Source organism: Antechinus flavipes, chromosome 4 (assembly GCF_016432865.1).
Source record: "Antechinus flavipes isolate AdamAnt ecotype Samford, QLD, Australia chromosome 4, AdamAnt_v2, whole genome shotgun sequence".
NCBI lineage: Eukaryota > Metazoa > Chordata > Mammalia > Dasyuromorphia > Dasyuridae > Antechinus > Antechinus flavipes.
In genome coordinates, this window is record NC_067401.1 from 462,397,555 (window position 1) to 462,424,865 (window position 27,311).

The 27,311-nt window shown below is 41.9% G+C and overlaps 1 protein-coding gene across 1 annotated transcript in view; it reads right to left on the reverse strand.

Moving 5' to 3' along the window:
• CACHD1 (cache domain containing 1) overlaps positions 1-27,311 on the reverse strand; it is a 209,636-nt gene that overhangs the window by 123,167 nt on the left and 59,158 nt on the right. The gene's annotated exons all lie outside the window — the stretch shown is intronic.

Consider the following 27,311-nt stretch of genomic DNA (forward strand, 5'->3'; position numbering starts at 1 on the left):
ACTCAAGGTCATCCAGAGGATAAGCAGCAGGAGCTGGGATCAGAACTCCAGGTTTCTGGGCTCCAAATCTCTTCCTCTGCACCATGAATCTTCTCACCTCCCTCCCTCTATTTGGAAAAGATGTTATGAAGTAAAATCAACAGACCTTGGTGCCATATTGGATGGGGTGGGTGAGTGACAGTGAGGAATACAGGATGAGTAGGTGGGAGCCTGAGGGACTGGGAGGATAGTGTGGTTCTCGAGAACAGGACTTCTTAAACTTTTTCCACTCACAATCCCTTTTTGCTCAAGAAATTTTTATGGCTATCTAAGTATATAAAATCAGAGAAATCAATCATTTCCTGATAATTCATCCTAATTTTGCAACCTCCCACATTCATTTAGGGACCCACATGGGGGTCTTGAACTACAGCTTAAGAAGCTGGGCTCTAGAGTAATAGGAAAGGTACGAGGAGCAGGGAAGGGGTAGGAAAAAAAAGGATAATGAGTTTAAGATGTCCAGTGGATATTCAGCTTGAGATGTCTTAAAAGGCAACTGGAGAAGTAAAATTAGAGGTCAGCAGAGAGTTTGGGAGAATCATCACCATAAAGATGGTAATTAAATCCACAGAAGCTGATGAGATCACCACACCTGACCTACATTAGAGATATTTAAAAGCTATCCAAAGAAGCTTGTCTTTCTGTCTGTTGCCTAAAATCGGGAGGGACAAAGGCCGGCCCATTTAAAAAACAAAAAATGCTGCCCAGGAAGGCCAGAGGGGCTCCAACCACCCAAAGTGTCAGTCAGGCCTTGGGGACTTTTCAAAGGGAGAGAACTGAGTGAATGAGGATCTGAAACATCAGGAGGATGGGCCAATACCAGACGAGTTCCGGTGTATGAGCCGCGGGGTGCTTTGCCTTTAGGGATAAAATGCACATAAAGTTACAGGGATGTGAGGCGCCTGAAAATGTGGATCTCTCTCTCCTACTTAATTTCAGCCTGTCACTCCCCACCCACAGAGGACCAAAGGATTTTCAGAAATCTGAACACTTTAATTCAAACACAGCTTTGGGAAAGCCAGTAGTAAATCCGTTTCTAAGTCCCTTGGATTGTCAATGGAGTCCCCACAACCGCACATTGCTACAATCTAAACCCCTACTCATTAGTCTGAGTTAAAAGCTCAAGGAAAATAGTTTTTAAATACTAACATTAAAAAAAAAAAAAAAAAACTTATACTTTAACATATTTAACATGTAGTGGTCAGCCTGCCATCTAGGGGAGGGGGTTGGGGGAGGAGGGGAAAATTGGAACAATGCTGAAAAATTACCCATGCATATAACTTGTAAATAAAAAGCTATTAAAAAATAAAATAAAATACTAACATCATTGTCTTAGAGGGCAAGAATAATAATTTAAATAACCTACATGCTCAAGTATGTGCACAAGCAAACCTATATATGTGTGTGAGAGAGTATGTCGTATTCATTTATTCTGAATGAATGGAAGATGCTGGAGGGCAGGGACCATTTTCCTCATCTCTTGGTATCTGCTGAACAGTACAGTGCCCAAGCAGATACTTAATGGCTGCTGTATTCTATCCAAGATCTTGGCCTAAGACCCGAGAGGTGACTCGGGAGCCATCTTGTCTAAGTCTTCTCTGTTTTCCACCAAGGAAAGCAAAGCCGGGAAAGGTTTAATGATTTACCCGAGCTCACAGGTCGTAAGGGAAAGAGCTGGGAAGCCACTTAGCCCCAACCTAATACTTCCCATCATCACACTGTGCTGGGTTTTGGAAGAAATGTTTTAAGTGAGTCCCTCAGCCACGCTGGTGAATTTCCATTGACATCAAACGTTTTCCCACCCTTCAAAGGACAAAAATCAAGAAATTCTTTTTCCCATGGCTCATGAGAACAGGGCAAACCCCAACCCCAAACTGACCTTTCCTTGTGTTTGGGAACACAGTTCTATTTAAGGGATTCAAACAACAGTATGTACTGAAGAATGACAACAAGTACATTTATATAGAGCTTCGAAACCCATAGTGCTTGCCTCCGTTTCCTCAACTATAAAACAGGAATAAAAGCATCTTCCTCCTAGGACTGTCGTGAAAATAAGATGAGATAAATCTGTAAGAAGCGCTCATCCCAGTGCCAGGCACATAGGTGCCATATAAATGTTAGCTATTCTTACTAATTATGGATACCGAGATTGAGGGATTGATTGCTGGACCCCAGGAGTTCTGAGCTGGCTAAAGGCCATCTAAGCCTGGCACTGAAGTGCTGAACCCCGCCAGGAGCACAGGGCCCCCCCAGAATGTCTAAGAAGGGTGAACCAGCCCTGCTCAGAAAAATCCCAATCATCCTGATCTCCCCACGATTGGCCACAGGCTCAGTGAAATGGGAGGACCTGAGGTCAGAAAAAGAAGCCAAGTGTTTGAACGCACAGAGAAATCTCCCAAGTCCTTCACGGGGCTCCCTCAGCCAAAGATACATCCTCACTTAAGCCTAGAACCCCAACTCTGTGTCAGAGCAGCCAGCCACAGCTGAGGGCTCCTGAGCCTTCCCTGGGGCTATGTATTAATTGGTCCTCCACCGTTCCAGCATTCCCTCCGCCTCCATTTCCCCATCCATCCTCCAATAGAGGCAGAAATTGGCCCTGCCTTCTGGGTTCTAATGACTTGCCAAAGTCTGAATGAGACCCAGGGCCAGCAGATGCTGCAAACCTTCCTCTATCAGCAGCAGAAAGGCCAGACTTCAGGCCTCTAGGAAGTGCATAGAAGTTCAGACCCATAAAAGCAGCTGAGCCCATTTCCTGGGCCAGCCCCTGCAGCCCCCCCCATCCCCCTAACACTTCGCTCCCATGGCCACCTTCCCCACCTATTATGAGCATCTGCATCACATCCCTTCCCTTCCCCCCAGCCCCACCCCCTCCACAAGCCTCCCTATTTAATTGAGTCTGCTTAACAGATGGCAGGAGAATTCTCCTTCCCTGGGACAGGGACAATTAGGGGACTGTTTAATGAGATGGTCAGGGAGGGTGAGTTCGCCCCTCTCTGGGGCCTGCCAGATTTTCACTAGACATTTAAGTGAAGGCAATAGCGAATATCATAGATAAAGAGTAAATAATTGCCAATTTAATGAGATGCTGGAAGCCTCCCCTCCCGGTCTTTGATTTGAGAAGGGAAAAAGAAAAAGAAAAAAAGATCCAGGCTCGATTCCTTGAATCCACCCCTGACTCCACTATTTTGTGGTCACTTGGGCTGGTGGGAATGGACCTGGCAGTCGCGCGTTAATCAGCCCTGAGTTTGCAAGAACGTCTCTGATGAGAGCGGAAGGATCCGCCATCACTGACACAGGATCTAGAAACTGTCCATCATCTACTGGTTAAAAAAGGCAAACCGCCTGATATTAAAAAGCTATCCCAACACCCACCAGGGTGAAGGATCAGACACAGCCCGTCTTAGGGCTCTCGGAAACATTTCCCCAAATGAGTTTTTTTTTTCGTTCCCTCCACCTTATGGGAGGATTCTTGGCCAAAGCAGTAAATGGAGCCTGGCTGGAACTGGGCTCCATCATCCATCAGCTGAGGCTCTAAATGTACATAAAATGCCAGAACACTTTGGACATTTTTCTCGGAACAAAAGGAGATGGAACATCCAGAAGGCTGAGGTCCGGAAAATCGGGCCTGGGGACCCAGCAAAACGTCTTCATTTCTTTCTGTCTCAGTCTCAAGAAAAGTGTTTACCGTATTCAGAAAGCTTTTATTTAAAAAGAAATCATATCATACTTCAGGGCTTAAGGATCACAGACTTAAAGTTTGGAGGGATCTCAGAGGAAACTGAGGTCCAGGGAAGTTCCCTGTTCCAAAAAACAGTTCTAAATTAACATTTGTGTTCGAAGGCCCTGCCCGGCATTAATGTTCCATAGAAAGTTCTGTTCTGACCTCTCCAAATGGATCGTAAAGCCCAGGTGAAGCCCAAAGCATTGAGAGAGGGTAATGGGACACCAGGGGAAAACTGCTGGACCTGAACTCGGGTTCCAGCAGTTCTGGACTCCCTCAAATTACTCCCATCCCATCATCTACGGTTGGACCAATGCATTTATTTCAGAGACTTGGGTTCCTTTTCTAGCAGAGGGAGATAATAACACCTGTTTTGGGTTTATTTTTTGGTTTTATTTTGGTCCATTAATTGTGTCCAACTCCTTGAGACTCCATTTGGGATATTCTTGGCAAAGATACTGGAATGATTTACCATTTCTTTCATCAGCTCATTTTACACATGAGGAAACTGAGGCAAACAGACTTAAGTGACAAGTTCAGGATCACAGCTAGGAAGTATCTGAGACTCGATTTGAACTCGGGAAGATGAGTCTTCTTGACTCTAGACCCAGCGCTCCATGCACTAGGACACCGGAACACCCATAAGTACCTACATACCTCAAAGGGTGGTTTGTAAGGCTGAAATTGAGACAGCACACCGAAAATATTTTTCAAATCACAAAGCATTGTTCCAAATATAACAAGGCATTTCTAATGCCTCCCAGAGGCTGCATGGGGTAAAAGAACAATGGATGCGTTGTGTGGAGGTATGCATTTCCCAGAGTCCTCAAATTTCATTCCTTTGACCTTGAAGAGACTTCCTGGCCACAAGTTTTTGCAAAAGTCACGCCCATCCACACTTGTTTTTGCTTTTGCAACCCAGAGGAGGATCTGGTGGAGGGGCCCCTTCCCTATAAATGCCATATGAAACGATTCTGCATGGATCAATAATCCCCATCCAGTGACCCCATCCGTCCTCCCTATTGGTCCCTAAACAAGAGCCTCCATCTCCGGCCTCCAAGTGATTTCACTTCTGGTCCCCCACACCTGGAACACTGTCCCTGTGCTCCTTCATCTCTGGGCAGAAGTCTTTCCCAGCCCTTCCTCATCTTTCCTCATCCCTCCTCTGACTATTTCCAAGTTAGCCTGTATACATTTCCTCTGTGCATCACTGTTTGTGACTTGTTTCCTCCTCTGGACTCAGAGCTCTCTGGAGGGAAAAACTGGTTTGGTTTGGTTTTTTTCCCCCTTCTCCCTATCTCTAATTTTTAGCCCAACACATAGCACATGTTGGGACTTAATAGATGCCAGCTGATTGACTGATGTCTGAAGTGGTCGGGGGTACAGTTCTTTGTTCATTATGAAACACACTCTCTGAAAACATGCTGCTTTTTCCCCCTCTTCTCCCTGGTTCCATCTTTACTAAAATAGGATGGCTGAGCTCTTTCCTTTCCTGGTTTTGCTTCCCCACACCTGCTTTGTATCATTTTTAAAAGCCTATCGGGGCTGAAGTGATCATTTCTTTAAACTCTGAGTATGTCCTAGGAAAAAAGCAGATGCCAGAAATCCATAAAGTGCTTCCACTTCTCTGGGGACCAGAAACTTCAGGGGTGTCCGAGCTGCTCCGAGTTAGTCACAGAAGAGATCCCTTTAGAATCTGTCCAAGGAGTATCTGGTCCAAGGAAAGGACTGGCTGCTATTCCAAAGAAGAAAAGGGCTATTGGAAGAGGTCATTTCTGAAAGAAAACCCTGGAGCTCCTTTCATTCCTGTAAAAGCAGCTCACTTCCTGCCTGCCTCCAGGTCTTTGCCACCTGCAGGCCCCCCTCCAGATCTCTACCTCTAGGACTCTCTAGGTCCCTTAGAGACTCATCTTAAATTGCTCTTTAATCTTGATCATCATAATCACAGCTAACATTTATATAAAGCTTACTATGTTCCAGGCACTCTGCTAATTACTTTCCAAATATCTCCTTTGACACTCCCCACAGCCCTGGATGCTATTATTATCCCCATTTTACAGATGAGGAATTAAACCTGGTTTTAGATTCAATTCTTCCACATTTCTTTCCTCACTCAGGTCCCCCATCTATAAAATGAGGTAGTTGATCTTCAGCCTCGCCCTCTGAGAGTTAACAATCTAGGAGACCGGTACTCTTGCCCTGAATGAAACTATATCTTTATAAAGAAACTCAATCCATTCGGGAGAAATACATCTGGAATCTAGCCTATAAAACTGGGGTTCAAAAGTCGGCAGAGACTGGCTAAATCCCAAAATTTTCAACTAAGATTCTTACTGAACAATAAACCAAACCAAGGCTTTTTCCCTCCAAAGTAGCAGTCTATAGAAACATAATCTTAGAGACAGATGAAATTAAGGTCTCCAGAACTCAAGGGATTGACCCAAACTGACACAATTTGAACTTAGGATACTGATTCATTGTATTTTAATAACAACTCACTTCAGCATCTAGCATTCAAATCTATAGTTCTTGTTCTTTAGACTTTGTGTCTCATTTAGAATCACAACAACATTATTATTTTTTTTAATAATTTTTTATTGATAGAATGCATGCCAGGGTAATTTTTTACAGCATTATCCCTTGCATTCACTTCTGTTCTGATTTTTCCCCTCCCTCCCTCCACCCCTTCCCCCAGATGGCAAGAGTCCTTTACATGTTGAATGGGTTGCAGTATATCCTAGATACAATATATGTGTGCAGAACCAAACAGTTTTCTTGTTGCACAGGGAGAATTGAACTCAGAAGGTAGAAATAACCCGGGAGGAAAAACATAAATGCAAGCAGTTTATATTCATTTCCAGTGTTCTTTCTCTGGGTGTAGCTGCTTCTGTCCATCTTTGATCAATTAAGGCTCTCTTTATCAAAGAGGTCCACTTCCATCAGAATACATCCTCAAACAGTATCATTGTTCACAACAACATTATTAAGAGAGTGTTATTATTATCCCCATTTTACAGATGAGGAAACTGAGGGAAATAAAAGTAAAGTAACTTGCCTAGAATCCCAATGCTTAATAAGTGTCTTAGGCAGAAATCAAACTCAAATCTGTTTGACTCCACTTAACTACCTAGGGGGGGAAATATATATGTATATGTATATATATTATATATATACATACACATACACTCACATATATATGTATATGTGTATAGAAAATAAATTTATTTTAATATAATTGGTTTCCTGTGTCATTTTATTTTAAAAATATTAAAATGATTTTGAGAAGGGATCTACAGACTTTACTAAACTGCCCAAGAAACCCTTCCCATCCTCTCATTTTGCAGTTAAGGACCTAACCCAAAGTCATACAGTTTTTTAACCCAAAGTCCACAGTCTCCAGATTCATAGATCTTTTGTACTTTAGGCTTCCTGGCTTGTTACAATGACCCTGCTAAGAGGATGCTATTATTATCTCCAGTTTGCAAACAGACAGAGACAGAGACAAAGGGCTAGCTGAAGTGAGTTGTCATTAAAACACAATACCTCAGGCCCAGTCACAGGGCCCTGGTATTACAGATAACAAGCGAGTCAGACATCCCTGCCCTTCTGGAGTTTACATTCTAATGGGGGAGGGCCACACAAAAAGGGCCGGGGCAGGGCAGGCAGCAGGGTGTGATGAAGGCCAAGATGAAGAAACCAACACTGAGAGAGCTTAAGTGACTTGGCCAGAATCCCAAAGATAAGATATTTCTGGAGAAGAATGGGCAGCCTGGCTATTGGTTCCTAGGTTCTAATTCCAGGTCTGCTACTTCCTCTGGAGCCGTAAGCAAATCTCTTCAACAAGCTGAACCTCATTTTCCACATTTGTAAAGTAGAATTTAAACCCAGGTCTCTCCAGCCCTGTTGCCATTAAACCGAGCTCTCTCTCATCATCCTCGAGTCTCAATGTTGGGGATCCTTCTTGATCCGCGTGGGCCACCGATTGGGGTTAGAAAATCCATTTTGCTAGACGGAGAGAGTCACAGAAATCATAATCTCGTTGCCATGGAATTTGACCCAAGCTGGGAGAAATAAATTTAGAGGCTTGGCAAACGAAGAGCAATCAAATATGAATAGAACGAATTGGGTTTTCAAAAGGTAATAATCTAAATGTAAAACAGGACAAGCTGGAAGAGGCTGGTTTAAATGTCAAAATTTAAGACATAAATCAAAATACTTACACTCAATCTCTGGAATAAATGGAGAGATATTAATATGAAGGCATATTAGGGCATAAATATTCCCCCGGTTCTCCTAACTGTATCATTTCCTGGGATTTCAAACCAGAAAGAACTGTCAAATAGTACCTGGCTGGAAAACACACATGTCCTGATGCTGAAAGACTGAAGACAAAAGGAAAAGGGGATGGCAGAGGATGGAGTGGAGAGAGAGTGCCATGGAAACAACAAATAGTGAGCTTGTACAAACTTTGGGAGATAGAGGAGGAGAGAAGGGCCAGGGGAGCTGTGGTCCAAGGGATCATCAAGAGTCAGATACTATTAAGGACTAAAAAACAATGTATGTGTTTATGAATATATATAGATAGATGGATAGATGTATATGTTCATATACACATGTATGTCCAGTGGCAAGATATAGATCAGAATAGCTCTGGAGGGGAAAGTGAGGCAGGCAGCCTTGCACAAAATCCAATTCACTTACATGTCATGGAAGCCCCTCCCTCTTGTCAGGTCCACTTCAAGAACAAAGGATAAGCAACAACTCTGGGGGGGGAGGGTGAGAGAGAGAGAAAGAGACAGAGAGAGAGAGACAGAGACAGAAAAAGAGAGACAGAGACAGAGACAGAGACAGAGACAGACTGAAAGACAGATTTGGGGATGAAGGGTGGAGGTGGAGAGTAGAAGGGAGTAGGGATTTCACATAATCTCCTTTTAGGAGAAACCCAGGAAAGACTTTTATGAACTGATGCAAAATGAAGCAAGAACCAGGAAAATAATGTACAAATGGATGTAGTAAGGTAACAACAGCAAAACTGAAAAAATGAACAGTGTAATGATCTCAATCAAGCAGAGCCCCAAAGATGGTGCAGGTTGAACCCTGCCTTGTTTCTTTGCAGTGGTGGGAAGCTAGGTATAGAATGCTAATCAACTCTCAGACATGGTTAATATTTTGTTACTTGTGTGGAATTGCTATCCTCCCTCTGCCCCAACACACCCACATATTATGTTTTATTCTTTCTTATAATGTAGAGATCTCTGAGGAAGAAAAGGAAAATAATATTAAAAATGAAGGTGATATTAAATCAAAAGAGATCAATAAAATGTGTGTGTGTGTGTGTGTGTGTGTGTTTTAAGACGCCCAGGTATTCAGATGGACACTTTCTACCAGATCTAAATTCTCTAGTTAAAATGAAAAACATTTCATTTCTACTTCTTGCTTAGAAAACCTGCTAATCTATTTTCCTGAAATAGTCTAGTGCAAAATTTCTTAATCTGACAACTTAAAATACAATTTCTCTGATGACTATTTTAACCTAACTGATTTCCTTTGTATTTTATTTAATATATTTCAAAACCTGATTCTGAGCAATCTGTGGCTTTGCCAGACCAAAGTCCGGCATAACAAAAGATAAAATGAAAGAACTTCTGATCTAGAGGAAGAAATTTTAAAGAGTTCCTTTTTGTTCTGGTGTTTTAATCACGTTTGTTATTGTTTTTATTGTTTCCATTTACTCTATTGTGTTTACTTGTACATTGTTTCACCGGTTCTGCTTGCTTCATTTTGCAATCTTTAAAGCACTAGATTCAGACTGTATTTGAATCCCAACTGTCTGACTATAGAAACTCACTTCAACATACTGAGTATCATTTTCCACTTCTGTAAAAGTACCTCCTTCATGGAGCTTCTGATTTCAAAACACTATAACCATAGTTATCCAACAGTCTCAGTTTCTAAAAAATGGTACATTGTGAACGTCTTCCAAAAGATGGGTGGAATCCCTCTATTCTGGAGAAGATCTTTGAGGACAAATATCTGCATAGGGATACCTCAAATCCCTGCTGCACTATTGCCTTCGAGGATTTGTAAGCATCTGATGGAGATGTTAAAGTAGAAATTTAAAGTCATGAAATACAATAGCAAAGATACTGATCCTCTTGACTTGCCAAGGTTTACTCAACCAAGTACCTCTGACTCCCAGGAAATCCTGACTTTAGACCCAATCCTTCCACACTTTCTCTCTCACTCAGGTCCCCCATCCATTAAATAAAGAAGTTAGAAGAGCTGATCTTCAGCCTAGTCCTTTGAGGGTTAACAATCTAGGAGATTACAGCCTTACCCAGAAAGAAACTATACTTAAAAAAAAATCCATTTAGGAGAAATGCACTTGAAATCTAGCCTGTAAAACTGGGGTTCAAAAGTCTGAACTGATTGGCTAAATCCCAAACAGTTCAATTAAGATCGACACTGAGCAGTAAAACAAACCCACATTTTTTTTTCCTTCAAAGTAGCAGTTCATAGAATAATAACTTTAAGATCAGATGAAAATCCAAAGTTTATTTAGCCTAATTCCTTCATTTAGTGATGAGAAAACTGAGGCTCACAGAATTTCTATGACTTGTCCAGGGTCATTCTTTAAGTATGTCTGAGGTAGAATTTGAATGTAGGTTTTCCTGGTTCCAAAGCTGGCTCCCCATCCTCCATTCAACACCGCATCACAATATATACATGTGCAAAGGGAGAATGTACCCTTGATTTGGGGGGACTTTTTGTAACATCTGTCCTTGTTATAACCAATTAATAAATACCCTTTATAAAAGCCAGTGGACATCTGGCTGATAATTACTAAGGAACACACAGGTTGGGGTTCTTCAAAACACCAGTCCCTATATTTATTTAACTTATATCCAGAGTACATCATGCACAATGTCAGACTGGAAGAATCAAAAGCCAGAATTAATATTGCTGGGAGAAATATCAACAATCTCAGATATGTAGGCAATCCCCCTCTGATAGCAGAAAGTGAAGAAAATTAAGAAATCTCTTGGTGAAGATTAAAGAGTATAGTATAAAAGCTGAATTGAAACTTAACATCAAAAAAAAAATTAAAATCTTGGCAACTGTCTGATTCCTTTCTGGCAAATGGAGAAGAAATAGAAACAGGGTCAGATTTTATATTCTTGGGCTCAAAGATCACCGTAGATGTGACTGCAGATGTGAAATTAAAAGCTGTTTGTTCCTTGGAAGGAAAGCTATGGCAAATCTGCACAGCATGCTAAAAAGCATCATCTTGCTGACAAAGGTTCATATAGTCAAAGCTATGGTTTTTAATAGTGATGTATTAGCTCAAAGGAAAGTTAAGGAAAGTGCTGCAAAATCAACATTTTGGAATTGTGGTGCTGAAGACTTTTAGAGTTCCTAGGACAGCAAGGAGATCAAACCAGTCAACATTTTAAAAGAATTCAGACTATACGTTGGAAGGTCAAATACTGAAGCTGAAGCTGAAATACTCTGGCACACAATGGGAAGGCAGGGCTCACCGGAAAAGACCTTGATGTTGGGAAAGACTGAAAGCAAATGGGGAACAGGAGGACAAAGGATGAGATGGTTAAAGATGGTCATAGAAGCAATAAACATGAGTTTAGGAGATAGTGGAGGATAGAAGGGGCTGGAATGCTATGGTCCTTGGGGGTTGTGATGAGCTGGACAAGATTCAAGGACCAGAACAACAAAATTATGCTAAGCATTGGTCATACAAATGCAGAGAATGAACAACCCCGGCGCTCAGAGGAAACAAGAAGTATGTGTGATGTGGAGCTGGGCAAGGTCTTCCTCAGAAGGCACAGAGTGCTCTGTCCCCCACTGAGATGGTTGGTGAGCCCGCTTCCAGAAGGAATGATGGAGAGCACTAATCTGGAGGAGAGACAGTGCAGGTCATCTATGACTGTTTCCTGGGCATCAAAGGTGGGAGTAGTATTTTGATTGGCTGTTAAACTAGAACTGAGTGTGCACATACACAGTCTTTTCCTCTTGGAGAAGAGAACTGATTGTCGGGGACCTCTGGGTGGGGAGCAAGGAATGGGAAAGACTAGACCAAGATGGAGATTGAGGAATAAGCCATGGTCCTCTTTTCCCTTCCTGCAGTTCCTTCTCTGGAGTGGCTCTCCTGCCTCCTCTCTGCTGTGGCCTGATGCTACAAATTCCCAACTTCAATAGTGGGGCTCTACTCTGAAGATGACCCATCGCTGTGAATGGGTTTCCTCAACCACTCTGGCTGTATCTCCAATGGAAAGTCATTCTCATAGAGCCAAGGGCTTTGAAGGACTTTTCAGGCTTTCGTCTAACTTTTTTGATTGGCTGGTTGGTTGATGGAGTTGAGAAGACTTCCCAAGTGGTGGAAGTATTAAGATTAGCATCTGACTTTAAATAGGGTGGGGTAATTAATTAAACTGATCAATGACTTCCCCCCATTACACATCATATTATATATGTGTGTATATAATACATATATGTATATATCAAATAAAAATAAAAAGATTGGGACACAAAGAAGCTAGGAAGGGCACGGCCTTGGAGGAAGAGGAGATAAGGAAAGGTCTCATATAGAAAGTGAAGCTTCAGCTGTCTTGAGGCAAAGGTGAGAAGAGAGAATATGGCAGGAACCATCACAGCGCCAAGAATTAGAAATTAGATGTAATGGCTCCTGTGGCGAGCACAGAGAAGACCAATTTGGTCGAATTCTAAAGTGGAGGAGAGAAGTTATGTACCAGGAGACTGGAAAGGAAGGTTGGGGCCAGGTTATGAAGGGTTTTCAAAGCTTGTGTTTGATTCAAGAGGCAATGGGGAGACAGTGGAGTTTACCCAGTAGGGGAGTGAGAGGACTATACCTTTGATTAAGGAAAATCACTCTCACTTTGACTATTGTATGGAGGATGATTTTGTGGAACAAGGAGAGAGAAAAATGAAACAGCCAACCCAATCAAGAAACTGCGTAGAGTGTTCAGGCAAATGGTGGGGAAGCTACAACAGCTCTCAATAAACCACCCCACCATAGAGGGGGGCAATCACTCATCTTTGAAATAATTGCTGTACAACCAAGGAACTCCTATATAAAATGGGAATCATAATAATAGCACCAACTCTTAAGGTAGTTGTGAAGATCAAAGAGATCATTTAGTTAGACAGAATTTAAGCTCCTTGAGGGCAAAGACTGAGAATATTTTTGTTTCCTTATTTTCATTGACAAGTATGCAGTAGGCACTTAGTAAATGCTAGTAAAGCATTTTGCAAATCTTGAAGTCTTAATGCAAACTATAATAAAAAAAAATCATCATAACTCTTATCATCATTATTAAAATTTTAAAAGTGGCAGAACACAAAATTGAATCCATATCTTCTGGCCACAAATCCAAGGCACATTCAGCTAGAGTATGATGCTTCTGGGAAACAAAAAACTCCCCGAGGAGGCCTTTCCATGGGACTCACACCACCCCCAGTCTTTTTTCCCAGGTGGTTCAAAAATCCAAGCTTTGAGCAAATCCAGGGCTACCCTTCTCAGATTAGGAAAGGTGGATTGTTGGGAAAACACAGCCTGCAGAGGAGAGGGCCAAAGGAACTCGCTGGAGAAGCCCCAGGGCCTGAAAAATCTACAATTTGGATAATCAGCCACTAAGTGACTTAATTATCTGTCTGACCCAGCACAGCCTTTCAGAGCTGCTGATAGAGAGCCTTATTATGCCCAAGAAGTGGCTGGGGAGGGGAGGAAGCAAGGCTGATATTGGCCCTAATAGACCCCCAGTGAAGAGAGGTTCCCAAGCCACTTTCGAATCTCAGAAAGAATGCTGGTGAGATGGGGGAGGGAGCCCCTTTCTTCCCATTCTCTCCCCTCCAAGCCAGGCTATGGGCACAGGACTGCCCAAGGTCCTGCGGAGAGGGTATCTTATCCTGAAAGCGCCTCTCTTTTGGGGGGGATAGGGAAAGCTTTAATACCTAATTTATATTAAAGGAAATTTGATAATGAAAAAGCAAAGCACAAGATGACGAGTTAAGTCCAATGCAGAAACAGGCTGGATCTCAAAACTTCTCCTTCAACAACAGATTGTCTTGGGATCTTGGATGATTTTTTAACCTGTTTGTTTCAGCCTAGCCTCAATTAACCAGCCCTAGAGGTTCTCAGACATTTTGGTTTCAGGATCCTTTTGTATTCTTATAAATTACTTACTGAGGACCAACCCTCCCAGTGAAGAACTCAGATTTATGTGGATTAAGATTATTGAGCTTTATGATAGAAACTAAAATATCTTCTTATTATGAAAATAGTTTTGACCGGAAGGACCCCCAGAAAGGGTCTCAGGGAGCCAAGAACATGGAACTAGACCATGGGGATGGGGGCCTGTGTCCTAGCACAAGAGGAGAGGACAGATGGCACTGAACAACCAAGAACATTGGGTCTGGAAGGGGTTCAAATTCTGATTCCTCTAATCATAATCTTGAAGACTTTTAGCAAGTCACATGACTTCTCTGAGCCTTGGTCTTCCCATTGGAAAATGAAGGAGTTCTGTCCAATTCTAGATCCATGCTCCTATGAGCATCTGGTCTGAGGGACCAGGGACTCCTGTTGGTGCTAGTGACAAACTGTCTTCACATCCCTCTGATACTGAGTGAAAAACCACACTTTTCTGAGCCTCAGCTTTCCCAACTCTAATAATATCCCCCCAATTTATTCTGATTTTGCTTTGTGTATACTCATTTATATTCGTGTTGCCTCCTCCATAGAGTCTAAGTTCCTTGGAAACAAGTACTGCTTTACTTTTGCCTCCGTATCCTCTGTATGTAGCATTGTGCCTGACACATAGTAGGAGCTTAATCAATGCTTGCCAATTGACTGACTACTTTATCTACCTCACAGGACTATAGTTAGGGAAACACCTTATAAAACTCTAAGTAAAATATAAATAGAGAATTGCAAATACTACATAAAATCAATTATTATTATTAATGGGTGGCTCAGTGGACAGAGCACTGGGCTTGGAGTCAGTTTAACTCTGACCTCAGGCACTTACTAGTTGTGTGATCCTGGGCAAGTCACTTCATCCTGCTAGTCTCAGTTTCCCCCTCTGTGAAATGAGCTAGAGAAGGAAAAGAAAAATCACTCTAATACCTTTGCAAAGAAAATCCCAAATTGGGTCACAAAGAGTCAGTAACGATCCAAAAGCAACATTATTTTTACTATTAATATTATTATTGTTTTTTTTCAGGGGCTATGGACTCACTGGCAATCAATTAATCAGTTCATATTTATTAAATACTTGCCAATGTTAGGCCTGGAGATACAAATTTTAAAATATAACTCTCCCTATCCTCAGGGAGTTCACATTCAATCCACCTTTTTGTGATCTCTATGGACAGCTTTAAGGAAAAACACCTTAGCAGAAAATCATCATGTCTATTCAGGAAAGAAAAAAAAAATCATTTGAACCTAGTTAAAACCGGCAGTACTCTAGGACTCTAATTACATTTAGTGAGACATCCTTTCAAACCCCCTTACCATCCTCAGTGCAAAGTGATAAGATCCAGAATTTCTCTGACATTATTAATGGACCTGGCCTTGCCAAGTGAACAGAGTTAAAAAGGAGATACTCAATGTGTCAACATCTCATCATTCTTTAAAAGAAAAAGAATGAAGAAAAATAAACACCTCCCCCATGTTCTCAGTCTTATTGCTCCTTGAGGAGGAATTTGTTGGAAAGAAAACGTTGATCTTGCAGGGTTCTAACTATCTGTGAGTCACGGACCCCTTGTAGATCAGCCCGGCCAAGCAGAGAGACTTCTCAGAATCCTGTTTTTAAATGCACAAAGGAAAACAACAAGGGATTACAGAGGAGGCTACTCTAACAAGGGCCCTCAGATTTTGTTTGTTTGTTCTGGAACTGGGAGGACCCGGCTCCAGTCCCTTAGGGCTGTGGACATATGGCCATCCAGACTGCTAAAACATGTCCAGGAAAGGAAAAAAAAAAAAAGCATCCACCTTCAGTGACAACTCAATCCACTTTGGATAGATTTAGTTGGAAGAAAAATATTAATCAAGTTAGAGTCAATTCTGTGATATCTATTCAATTTACCTTTCTGGGATCAAGTCATCTGAGAGAAATCCCAGACATTCACTCTGACTGAATCCCAGACAGGAGTGGGAAGATTATCCCAAAGACGAGCAAGAGGAAGTTTTTGAACATTTAGAGGTCTTCAGTGAAAGCCTTTGTTTTCTGGCAGAAGAGACGGCTAATCTAGAATTGATGGATAGATTTGAGATTATGAGAGCAATTAGCAGCCTATTAGGATTACTCTGGTGAGAGGGTCAAAGGGACTGAAATACCAAGTCAAATAGTCAGAAAGGCTGGATCTCAGAGTAAGAAGGGGCCTGAGACATCATCTAGCTTAACTGAGCAAGAATTCTCTCTGCCATTTAGCCATTCAGCCTTTGCTTGAAGCCCTATGGCTAAAGGAAGCTCCACTTGTGGATAGACTGTAAGGCAGGAGGACTTATCTTAAACCCTTATATAAATTATGTGACATTGAGCACTTTATCATTTGTAAAATGGAGAAAATAATTCCACTTATCTCCCAAGCCATTGTAAGGATATAATAGGGTAACATTTTAAAAAGCTATTTGTAGATCTTAAGTACTTTAAAAAATGGAATCTATTATGATTGTTATTGTTCTCCCACTTTTGGACAACTCTGTCGGGAAGTTTTCCCTGACATCAAGACTAAACTTGTTTCTATCCCCTATTCCCAGTTCTGAGAAAAATAGGATAGAGATATCTTTATCAGCGTTCTTGTGATTGTGCAATGAGTCTCATCACTTGGTTAAACAAGCAGTGAACATTTAGGTTTGATACCTACCATAAGAACCTATATATATATAGGTTCTCTCACACTTATCCACATCCTTTCTATAATATAGTGACCAAAGCCGAATACCATAGCCTAGATATAATCTGACCAAGCTGAGGATTATGGGACAGTCATCTTCCTAGACCTGGACACTGTCTTATTTAATCAAATCAGTGTATTGTTACATCTTGGCTTCCATTTCTTACTAATGGCTTAGATGGAGTCTTCAGTCTATTAAAATAGTAAACTACTAAAACTACAAAAACATAGATTTTTTTTTCATATAAATAGCTGGTTAGTCAAGCTCTCTTTCTTGTACTTGTGAAGCTGAAGAGTTGAACCCACTAAGACCTTACCTCAGCAAGATAGTCATTAAAATAATAACAAATTCAAGAACACTATCAGGAATGGAAGCCAATTTCATTGACCTCTGGCTTTTGGATTACATTCTCTTCTCCCTCCTCAATAAAAACAACAGTACCAACAACAAAATCTGCCCTTCTAAGGTCCTGAACTACTTCCTTCCTTTTCTGAGGTCTGTCAAATATCCCTGACAGGGCTCAGCTCTCATTCTTTCAAAATGCCTGAACAATGTTCTTCTGGGGCAGGCAGCTTGAATTTCACAATGGCAGCCAAGTGATTGCCTACTGTTTTCTCACTTAGCTTGGCCATCATTCCCAATAAACCATACTTTAAAAAATTTTTTCCCCTGGTTTCTTCTAAAACCAAGAAAAAATGAGATTGAGCTTTCACTAAAAATAAAAATTATCAGTACCAATTAATAATGTTTTAGTGAAATGATAAAGGATGCTTTTGAGAGTAACCCGTGAAAAAAGAGAAATATCCAGAATGTTCTCATTTTAATGTTTCTCTAAAAGGAAATCAGAGAATATGGGAACTGGCAAGCAGTAAGAGGTCAGGTTCTTAAGAGTTTCATCCAACCCTCTTAGGTTTTATGATAAGAGAACCTTCAGAGGAGCTAAATAGTATGGAGCACAGAGCACTGGATCTAATGAGAAAGAGCTGAGTTCAAATCCAGTCTCAGACAGCTAGTAGCCATGTGACTCTGAATGAGTCACTTAACCCTACTTGCCTCAGTTTCCCCATCTGTAACATGAACTGGAGAAGGAAATGGTGAGCCACTTCAGTGTCTCTGCCAAGAAAACCCCAAATGGGGTCATGGAGAGTCAGACATAACTGGAAAATGACTGAACAACATTCTATAGAGGAGAAAATGGAGCACTCAGGTGGAAACTGACTTACAAAGTGATTTATCCATCAAAAGGCTGGGGCAAAAGCCTAGATCTCCTGGCCCCAGGCCCAGGCCCAGGCCCAGGTGCTCCTATGGAAAATCGGGACAATTAAGAAAACTTTTCTTTCTACTTCAAGAGGCTTCATGGATACTTTGACACAGCTTCAAACCTGACTTCACACTTTACTTACCTAGAGAAATTCAAATGAAGGGAAGGAGAAGCTGACCTCAAGGGACAAAAACGAATCTCACATTCCAAGTCAAATTGTCCTGTGACTTTTTTTCAGCAAGACACGATCCGTGAGACCGTCATTATTTAGCCGACTGCCAGGCTCATCAAGTACCTGATGTAATCTTCATTAAAAATAATTAAGATTCCCTAGGTGGCCGTTCCCAGCTCAAAATGATAGTTTTTATTTTTTATGCTACTGCACAGTTTTCTCAAACTCATCCATATTTAATTCTTACAGACGCTTTGCAGAGCATGAAATATTTAGCAGTAAGAGGGTTTGAAACCAGAATACTAAATGTCAGCCTCTCTCTCCAAAATAGTTTTCATTTCCTTCTCAATAAATGAGCTGGCCCTCATTTCAGAAGTCAAGGAAGGAGGCTGGGGGGCTGGGAGCGGAGGGAGAGACAGCCCCTCCAACTTCAGCCACATTAAGGCACGGAGATAATGATATCCATCGAGCTGAACTCGAGAGCACACAATTAGGCCACATATGAGCTTTAGCTTTAAACTTCAGGCTTATTAAGCATTGTCAGACTGTGAAGCTGGGTAACCAGTTTGCATTATGGATGGAAATAATCGCTCACAAACCCATCCTTCCTGAATCCTATGACATACATTAGCATAAAGGGAGACGGAGATAAGGCGGCCCTGGCAGGCATGAACTCAGGCAGATTACATTCTGCAGGCCTAATTAGCCATACAAAATGACAATCGAATAACATGAATTACCCTCTTGTCCTAATTAAGAGCACCCAGGAAATAAAAGGCATTTAAGTTGTGAGGTAGTACAGGCTTAAGTTCCCACACTGATTGGCAATATAGAATTGTAGACCTTAATGAACTTTACTACCCAAAAAAGGTTTTTTAAAGAATAATTTTATTGTTGATTTTTCAGAATTGATTCAATAAAACATGATTTGGTACTTATTGATAGTAATGAGGATGCAAAGGGGGAAAAAAAGCAAAAAGTCTCTTCAGGGAGCTCACATTCTACTGGGTATAGCCAACACAGAAATAAAGATGTAATACAAACAGGAGACTACTAGGTGGCGCTATAGTGGATAGAGAGCAGAAAAACCCAAGTTCAAATCCAGCTTCAGACACTAGCTGTATGACCCTGGGTACACCACTTACTCCTGTTTGTCTCAGTTTCCTCATCAGTAAAATGAACTGGAGAAAGACACGATATCTTTGCCAAGAAAACCTTAAATTTTGGGCTCATGAAGAGTCCAATATGAGTGAAAATGACTAAACAACAACAAATATAAAGTCTACACAGAGGTTTTTCAAGAGTGAGTGTCTATGTACAAGAGGAATCAAAAAAACCTGATGCAAAAGATGACTTCTGTGATGAGTTTGTATTTCAATTCAGGTCAAAATAATTCAATTTAATAAGCATTTTAAATTGCCTACTATTTGCCAAGTACCATCTTAGGGTTAGAGATAGAGAAGATAGGGTTAGGGGATAGAGAAAATCAGAAGAGTTTGTCCCCAGGGAGTTTCCATTCTAGACCCATTCTCATAGTTTAAAAGTCTGTTTCATATTGACCCAAGTCAGGGTAGGGTGGGAATAAATGGTGTTAAGAAAGCCATGATGAAGTGAACCATCAACCTGCCAGGATCTTATTGGATTTCTTCCAAGTTATGATTCAGTTCCTCCAACTTTTTTTTTCCTTTAATAAATTGTATTGAAGATTTTTGTTTTGAAAGCAGTCATTTCCCTCTAACTTTCAAAACTAACCAAGTACCGCCCACTCTGGAACAAGGTATAAACAATATCACTTCATCCAAGTGGGCCAAGGTTTGGTCCAGCAGGCAAAATAGTTTTAAATTTCTCAGCATTTCTATGGCTGGTGGGAGCTTATTGCCAGGTAGAATTTCTTCCCCACCAGGAGGGGGGAGGAGAACAGAATGGCTTCTCTCCTGAAGCAATGAGTGATTCTCCATTACTGTGCATCTTTTAGTGAAAACCTGATGACCATTTCTGACAGAACTTCAGGTGGAGGTTCAAAGAAGCAGGGGATATCAGAGTAGAAAGGAACCGCAGTGGCCAGGGCTAATTCAGACCTGAATTACAACATGCCCACTTGTGGAAGACCCAGGAGTGCCCAACACCTTCTAAGATGGTCATTGCACATTATCTGTCTATCCCATTATGCACAAGGCTTGGCACAGAAATAGGAAATGAGGAGATTCCCTTCACCGATACAGATGAACTTTCTGCAACATAAGCACGTTGCCTGAAGCACTAAGAGATTAAGTCCAAGATCACCCATTCAGTATGTCAGAGACAGATCTTGAATCCAGATTTTTCTGGGCTTTGATACCAATTCTCTATCCATGATACATATGCCCTCACAACTAGCATATGGCAGGTACTTTAAATGCTTATTCATCAATGGATTTTTGAACATTTCTAATTATTTGATAGTTTTTACTCCATTTGTCTCTTTGAACCTTCTACCCATTCCTCCCAGCTAAGCCATTTGGGACCAAACAAATAAACTTTTTTTTTTCCTTTTCCTATTCCAGATACTTAAAGACAGTTGTGAACAGCTGGGTGGCTAAGCAGCTCCAAAGTCAGAAAAATCTGAGTTCAAATCCAGCCTCACTGGACACTAGCTGTGTAACTCTGAGCAAATCATCTAACCCCATCGCCGTCACCAAAAAAATAAATAAATAAATAAATAAACAAGCAAACAAAACAAACAAACTAAACAATTTGAAAGGTCCCTTCTCTTTTCCAGGGTAAAAACCCCAAGTTTCTTCAAATGAGCCTCATGTAAAATGATCATAAGGTCCCTCGTCCTGCTTGCCCTAAACCCTACTATCCAACCAATAGATTGGCCTGGATGACCAGGCTATGATGCTATTTCCTAAACCAAGATGAACCCAGGATTCTATAGTTTAATTGAGCAAAGCACAAGATTCCCTAATGGTTTAGTGCAATATTTTATTTACACTGTAATATTAGTGCAACGATTGCAAAGTGCAATATTTTATTTCCATTAATGCAGAGAAGTATCATGCTCTCCTTTTGTGTTTGTCTTTTAAATGATCACCCCAACTAGAGTAGATCTTCAGGGGCTGTGAGGGTATAATTAAATCTACTTCGTATATCCATCAGAGCCTAGCACAAGGCCCAGTATGCAGTAGGTGCTTACAGAATGCTTGTTGAATGTTGAGTGCGGTCCACGTGTGCACAGTGGGCACAAAGAAAAACCTTTGGCTCTCAGCTGGTCAAAAACATGTACAACATTTTGCCTATAGGAGGAATCAAGATGAAACCTGTGATTTCACCACCATGGAATGCTCCCAGGAAACATGCACATCAGCTCCTTCTCATCATCTCAGAGTTTTCAGTTGGCCTCCAGTGCTGGGCACTTAAGCGATTTGTGAAAGGTTACACCACAATATGTGTTAGAGCCAGGATTTGAATTCAGTTCCTCATGGACTGTGCAGCCAATTTTCAATATATTATAGCACCAGAACTCTCCAAAGGATCTTAGAAATGATTATTGCATTAATGAACTATCATATTTTATTATAAATATCATGATTATATTTACATAATAAATATAAAAATAATTATATTTAAATTACATTGATTTATTTTTTTGATCTCCCAGAGAATTAGATGGTTTTGTAAGATTTATAGCAATAAATAAGTGGCCATAGTCCTTTGGCATCCAGTGGGCTAACCCCCAAACCGAATGCATGATTGAGGGCTCTAGCCCAAATCTGGTCCAGCACACAATCAGCACTTAATAAATGCCTATGGAATTGAAATGAATGGCAGCAGATATGTGGCTTTTAAAACTCAGAACTGCTGCTGGCATACAGTGGGCACTAAAAAAATGCTTGCTTGGTTTGCTTAATTTCAAGCTGCTCAGAAAACGGCTTCATGTAGTGGGGAAAGGGCTGGACTTGGAGACAGGAAGATCTCGGGGACTTGGTAATTACCCTGGGCACATCTTCTCTCAGCCTCAGTGTCCTGCTCTGTAAACTAGGGATGATAATAATAGCAGTGACCTCACAAGGTTATTATGAACTCAAGGGAAGCGCTCTATGTCATATACAGCAAAGACAAGTCACATATGGGGCAAACCTTCAAGTGCTATTTAAATGTTGGTGACTCCCACAAAAAGGACCCATTGCACGGGGGTCCCTAACATGGGAAAAGCAAATGGATTCCATTTTTTTTTTTTTTTTTTTTTTTGCCTCCGGAGAAATGAGGAGGGATTGCTTCACTTTGTAAACTGAAATCTGCCACCTTCCCACCCGCCCCAGGAAATTTCCCAGCAGCCAGCTCCACGGTCCTCCCTTCTTTACCCTTCCTGAATTCCCAACAAGTCCTCCCAGGCAGGGACCTTTTACTCTTCTTGGAACAATAACATTGTTGCTGTGGACCAGCATGTTTCCAAACAACTTCCCCTTTTGTTTGCTACTCTCTCAAAAGCTTTCCTTGGGAGGCAGAGGGGAAAACACTCAAGTGTCTGAAGGATGGGTTTGGGTAGGGAGGACCAAACATGGAGCGAGTTTTCCAAATAAGGTCAAGTTCTGAATCCCATCATTGAAGGGAAGGGATTTTGGAGGGCAGCAAAGTCAATGCTTCCATCATTAAGAATATGCTCCAGGAGCGGTTGTTGCATCTTTTTAGACCTCACTCCTTTTTTGCATTTCCAAGACTTAGCACAGTGCCTGGAACACAGCAGGCACTCAATAAGTGCTTTTTGCTTGATGATTCATCGGGGGGATGGAATGAGGAGGGAAATCCTCAACCCATCATGATTCTAACATCTAGTAGTCATCTGCTGGGCGTTATCAGACTTTACTTAATTGGGGAATTGGGATTACATCCTAGTTCTGCTACTGTAAAGAACCTGAACTTGGAGCTCGGAGACTCATTTTTCCCCTCCACTTAAAAAAAAAGAAAAGTTGGACCAAAGTATCTCTAACGTCCCTTTTTTATATTTAAAAAAGCAAATTCTAGGGCTGCATTTTGTTTTGAATCAGCCATTTCTGGGCACACTAACCCACACGTCCAGATGTGTGAATAACGAAGGGAAAAAATCAGATTATTTCTTGACTGTACCTAACAGTCCATTCAGCACCCCACTCCACTGCTGCCCCTCACCCAGCTGCCTTCTCTCATTTCTTGTTCCTTAGGGCCAGGATTGGTCATAAGGATGACAAAGTTTTCCTTCTTCCTGCTTCTCCCAAGAGCCTGGAATGCCCTGGATCCTCCCACCTCTGCCTCGGGGAATCTCTCACCCACTTAGCCCAAGTACCACTTTTACTGATTCCCCCAATTACTACCGCCCTCCCTCCGGGAGTGTGCTGGAGCCAGCTTTTACCTGCTACTTGGTAGTTACATTTTAGGAGATTGGTAATTAGCCAAGGCTACAAATCAGGGCTTGAATAACAGTTTTGTTTATTTTCCAGATTGAAGAAAGTGAAAGAGAAAAGGTTACTGTGGATTAAATTTAAAAGCATGCCCTGGGGGAAGAAGAGCTGGATGTAAAACTTTTACTAACATACCCTCCTCATCCTCGTATCTTTTATTTGATTTCCATATATTTATTTTATATTTATTCTGCTAACATATACAGTTATTTGCTCTCCCCTTATCACCTGCACTACACCCTCAAGAGAATGGAAATTTCATAAGAGAAGAGATTGCTTCTTTCTAGAGATCATTATGGGACAGGTGGGGCAGGAGCACTCAAAGGTCAGCCCTGGAGTCAGGAAGATTCACCTTTCTGAATTCAACTCTGAGCTCTTAGTAGCTGAGTGATCCTGAACAAGTCACTTCACCCTGTCTGCCTCAATTTCCTCGCCTGTAAAATGACCTGGGACAGAAAATGGCAAACCGCTCCAGTGTTTTTGCCAAGAAATCCCCAAAGGAGTCAAAAAGAGTCCTATAAGATGGAGAACAATTGAACGACAACAAAATGGATCATCAGATCCCTAGTGCTAAACTCACAAAATACTTTCCTCAGTGAATCCATGTTGGCTGGTGGACTGACTTCAGTCCTCTCCTTGTTCCTCTGAGTGCACCCATTGTATAGAAGATTGTTTCGCTTCCTTGACTGTAAGCAGGTCTCCATACACAGTCACTTAGGGGACAAGGCAAGCTCGAATGTTGGCAGAGGTGCTGGAGCTGAGCCCTGAGGAGAGTTTGAATTCTGCTCTTAGGACATGGCCTTTGCAGAAGCATGGAGATGAGTGGGAGTGGGAGATGGGGGGTGGGGTGAGAGGATGGGGAATTGGCAGATAGGAACTGGGGAGTGGGAGGATGAGGAGTGGGAGATGGGGGGAGGATGGGGAATAGGAGGGTGGGAGATAGGGGGTGGGGAGTGGGAGGATGGAGGATGGGGGATGGGGAGTGGGAGAATGGGAGATGGGGGAGGGAACATCTCTTGGGAGGAACTTTACCCATTTTTGCTGCTAAATCATTCCCAGACTGAACTTTGTAATTCTAAAGGGAACAGCTTTGAAGCGCTCCTGCCTGGGCTGTTTGCTGTGTGTAGGAGGCAAGAAGAGGATGATTACAGGAAAGCTGGACGCCCGAGGAGGAGAAACTTCAGAAGCAACTGCAGCCTCTCCCCGAGCTGTGCTTTCTCAGAACGTGTTTCCCGGGCTCACAAACGGAGGCTGACAGTCGGAGAGGCTGTTTTCCATAAGACTTTGGGCTCGGGATTTTCTCAGGAGGCAGCGTGTTCACCGGATTCCCTTTGGAGTCAGAGTTTAACATCCTTTGAATGAACTGTCCTTGCCCATCACCACTGACCCGAGAAAGCTGCCACCGAGGGACAGAGGCTGCTTTTAAGGATGCCACAATCTGTTGTCTAGCGATGAGGACCCAATGAAGGTGAGAACTCGGGTCCAGGTCTCCCTGGAGAGGAAGGCTGAGTGCGAGGGGGTTTTAGGTTCCCAGGAACACTGGAACCCAGACTAATGGGTTGGGCAATCTTCGCAGAACTGAGATAGCTCACCAAAGGAAGAGCTCACACAAGATCATCTCAAAGATACTTTTGTGGGGTTTTTAAGTTTATGGTTCAGGGCCTCTTTAAAGCTCTGAGACTGACGCTTTCCTGTTCATTCATTGGCATCCTTCATATTAATTGAGCAACTACTGTGAACAAAGTCTTTGCACGGGTTTGATTGGGGGGAGAGGGGGTGCTGGAGGTACAGAAGTATAAGACATTTAATTTTTCCTCAAGGAAGTTGGAATATCAATGGGGAGAAATGAGGAGGACACTAAATTTACAAAGGATCACAGTTTTGGAATCAGAAGAGACCTTCTGTCACCTACCCAGAAGGACTAGCCGGACACAAATGGACATGGGCTGCCTTCCAGAGGCGCTGCTTCCTTCTCCCTGGAAGACTTAAAGAAAACATTAGACAACCACTTATCAGGGATGGTGTCAAGGGGATCTTTGCTCAGGTGTACGTGGTTAAATGGCCTCTGAACTCTCTCCCAAGTCTGAAATTCTGGGAGGCTGTCTCTCTGAATTCCCCAGTCACTTTTTCTTAGAGTAAAATGAGAGAGCTCCAGGCAAAGGCTGGATGGCCACATGGCAGAGATGTTGGGTGGTATGGAGCTTCCTGACTAGAAAGTATTTGAAAATCTCTTCCATATCTGTGATCCTTTAATGTAGCTAACTTTCTTTCTTCCATATTTTCTTTTCTTTTCTTCCTTCTTTCCTTCCTTCCTTCCTTTCCCCCCTCCCTTCATTCCTCTCTCTCCCTCCTGCCTTCCTTCTTTATTTCTCTCTCAACTCTCTCTCTTTCCTTTTTTTCTCATTTTTTTCCCCTCAACTCTCTTTCCTTCCTAGAGACCAGGTTCCAGAGGGAAACAGTTGCCTCCTTTGTACCATGAAAGAACTGAACTCAGTGATCCTCAAAGTCTTTTTCAGCTCTTAATCTGTGATCTTGAAGACACTGCTAAATACCAACAAAATACATCCACAATTCAAAGTAATTTCAAATCCTTTGACTATCCATAAATAAATATAAAGTGATTTCCAGGGTAGGTTGGGGGAAGACATTGCCTAGGGGGGAGTGGAGCCTTGTGGAACCTTGAGTTGAACCTGAGAGGAATCTAGAAACAAAAAAGGTTACTAGAATACACTCAATTTACACCCTGACCTGTTTGGTTAATGCCAATGACAGCAATCTTGTCTCCTTCAAACATCCAAATATAAAAAGCAAGATGAGGGTCCCTGACTCCCCCACTTTGTAGCCATAGAAATCTGGGCCTGATTCCCAGCAGTCAGTGTTGACCCCTTCCACAACTCTCCCGGGCTAGCTAAAGAATGTTCAGTTGCCACTACCTAATAAAACATCTTACCCAGGGAGAAACCTAAGCAGCTAAAGTGCCCTGCACATGTGGGATGAATTATGTAGTGATGACCTTCATATTCTATTTAGGAAAAGACCGAAATGCGAGCCAAGTCCTTCATGGCTGACCTGCAAAGTGCGAGTCTGTCTGCATGCAAAGAACGACCAGAATTCCCAGTCTTGAGCAACTTAAAAGCTACTGGGTTGGATCACCAGCGAGGCAATATGGCAGACAAGAGCCTCGTTGCCGGAATCAGACGAGATCGTTTCTGGCCTCAGTGTTTGGTAAAGGTGAACGGAGACCTGTTGGGGCTGCTGTTTCTCCCAAATGCCTCCCTGTGAGGTATTCTTCCAAAGATCAGGGAACAGGGATCTTCCTGAGACCCGGGAGAGCTTCCCTCCAGGACATCAAAGACTACCTAGTCTCAGGCTTCTCAGCCTTTTGGTGCATCAGGAACTTCTCTGGGAATCAGCCTGAGAAAACTCATGGACCCCTACTTAGGAGCATGTTTTTAAAAACATAAAACAAAACATGCAGATTTTGAAGAAAATCAATTACACTGAAATATGAATATCAAAAATTGTTTTTTTTTTTTTAAATAGGAGGTTGAGAATCTCTAATTCTAGTCTACCTTTATATTAGCCTGAGTAGGAAAGGGAGCCAAGAAATACAAAGTGGCTTTCCCAAGATTGCACAATTATTGAGAAGAACTGGGATTTGATCCTGGGAAAAACACTTCACTCCGTTTGCCTCAGTTTCCTCATTTATAAAATGAGCTTGAGAAGGAAATGGCAAATCACTCTAGTGTTTCTGCCAAGAAATTCCAAGA